The sequence below is a fragment of the Crocuta crocuta genome, unplaced genomic scaffold (assembly GCF_008692635.1).
Source record: "Crocuta crocuta isolate KB4526 unplaced genomic scaffold, BGI_CrCroc_1.0 scaffold28, whole genome shotgun sequence".
Lineage (NCBI taxonomy): Eukaryota > Metazoa > Chordata > Mammalia > Carnivora > Hyaenidae > Crocuta > Crocuta crocuta.
In genome coordinates, this window is record NW_027533256.1 from 5,498,060 (window position 1) to 5,500,749 (window position 2,690).

Consider the following 2,690-nt stretch of genomic DNA (forward strand, 5'->3'; position numbering starts at 1 on the left):
ACAACCCTTGGGCGTTCTAGGACCACATTAATCTGATTTGGGGTATATTTCCCATTAGTTAGAAATGGTAAGCAGTGAGCCAGCTCCAAGCTCCTGAAATTGAAGCCTGTGTCACTCACTCCTCATGCAAAGCCCCAAGGCTGCCTAGTGAAATCAGAGACTCAAGTGGGTCTTGTTCTTTTACCCAGGCAATTAATAATGCATTTGGGGAAGAAAAAAAAAGACATGACTTGTTTGCTAGACTCCAGAGACAGCTGCCAACACACCATAATGGAGTCCAACCTGCTCAGCTAAGGTGCTTTTCTATAGGATCTGCTGGGTGGGTGCTGCAGGGGCCTTGCCAATGATCTGCTGTCTCTGGGAAGGACATTCTAGCTGATTATCTGCATAATCAGACCAACTCTCCCAGCACTTGTACGGATGGCACTTGGCAGTTTGCATAACTATTTTGTAACACTTACTTTGGGTAATAGTTACTGCTCCTGTGTCCAATTTGCATTTCCAGAAAAAATGGACAGTATATAAGCCCCACCATAATATCTCAGGTGGGATCTGATTTCATAGAGGACTGTTCAATCCGATTACAGTTAGGTTTCCTCTGGGTCTTTTCATCAGGGTAACATTCCAAAGCTAGGCAGCCTCTGTCCACAGACCACCTACCAAAAAAAATGACTCATCTCCAGAAACAAGTTTTAGACATTATGTGATTCCTCTTTAAAGTCCTCTGGACTCTCTAGTCTTCAAAAGATATAAAACCTTCAGCCAGATTCTGAAACATGTAGATCTAAGCGACTCATTTAAACTACCATGTGGTAGCGTTCAATTGGATGCATGAGCCACAATGTATGCATCCATTCCCTTCCTGAGGAATGGCTTCTTTTGGCAATTACAAATCGTGTTTAAATGAAGGTGCTTATCCATGTCTCCTGTGTATTCAACCCAGAGTTTCTGCAGGCTGGAAGTAAAATTGCTGGCTTAACAGGAAGAAAGTTAGCATGTCTGGCTCCATATTGCTTCTATTTCTCTCTTCTCTGACCTATAGCTTAGAAACTTCTGCTTAACCCTGCACATAAGCAGGTTTACCTAAGATTTGCAAAAGCTACTTTTTAAACCAAAATCTACCTAATCTGAGGCGATGAGGACATCCATAAAGGTCTATGCTATGTTTAAGATTTACAAGAACATGACCAGATTCCTCTAGCCTAATTAAAATAAACACATCTTTAGAGTTATCAGCATCAAACATAAAATTTTTATTCTACCAGGGTTTATTAAAGGCCAAATAAGCTCATGTTATCTCTGTTGCAATTTATCAGCAAAAGGAGGACTTAAAATGATGGTTAATTTATCCATCTAATGAAGTTTTCATGGGTAATTATTAAGAGCAAGCAGGTTAACAAAATAGGTTTACAAACTTTTAAATAGCTTTAAAATCTTTGGTGACCTAAAACTTTGAAGTCTTGCTAAGCTAAATGGTAAATGCAGCTGAATTAATTGGGTATCTAAGTCTTTTCCAAATAAGTTAAAATACTAAAACATTAATCACGAAACATAGTTTTGCCAGCTTTTATCTCATTACAGAAGAACTAGAGATACTTGGGTCTGTTAACAAACATGTTTTATGCTTTATTAAAGGTTGTATAATGAAAAAAACATGTTTCTAGAAATTATAAAATGTGTTTATGAATTTGCCTATCTAATGAATTCTGGTGGAACAGTTCACAATTGGTTACTACTTAGTTTTCATTGGAAAGTAAGGTTTCTAAGGGTTAAATTTTTTTTTTCCGAAACTATACATACTTCGATATTTTTTAAGACTATGCATTTTTTTAATGTTTTACTTATTTCTAGGAGAGAGAGAGAGAGAGAGAGAGAGAGAGAGACAGCATGAGCAGGGGAGGGTCAGAGAGAGAGGGAGTCACAGACTCTGAAACAGGCTCCAGGCTCTGAGCTGGCAGTCAGCACAGAGCCCGACGCGGGGCTGGAACTCACGAACCGCGAGATCATGGCCTGAGCCGAAGTCAGACGCTTAACCGACTAAGTCACCCAGGTGCCCCTCTAAGGGTTAAAGTTCTGATAAATATAGGGGCGCCTGGGTGGCTTAGTCAGTTAAGCGACCGACTTTCGCTTAGGTCATGATCTCACGGTTCCGTGGGTTCAGGCCCCGCGTCGGGCTCAGTGCTGACTGCCAGCTCAGAGCCTGGAGCCTGTTTCAGTCTGTGACTCCCTCTCTCTCTCTGACCCTCCCCTGCTCATGCTGTCTCCCTCTCTCTCCTAGAAATAAATAAAAAAACATTTTAAAAAAATTCTGATAAATATAATGAAGACTGCTGGAAATGAGAAGGAAAACAGCTCTGCATGGAGGGAAAGCAGGAGATGTATAGCAAAGGTATAAGGAATGAGAACACATTTTTGTTGAGGGAAAATAAAATAATTCTGTCCTGAAATCAGACTGGTTGTTTAGAGAGGGGAAAACTAAGGACAAAATCTGAATGAAAAAATGTTGTACAAAGTTTGTGAAGAGGAATCTGGGAAAAATTGTATGCATGGTCAGGACTAAGACTGGAATGAATGAGTTTTTAAAGTATATCAGTTTAAGGCTGAAGTTTGATTTTTCCTTTGTTAGAAAGGCAATGTCTTCTTGATTTGCTGGTCTCCTCTTCATAAAGAAAAAAATTGTTTATAATTTA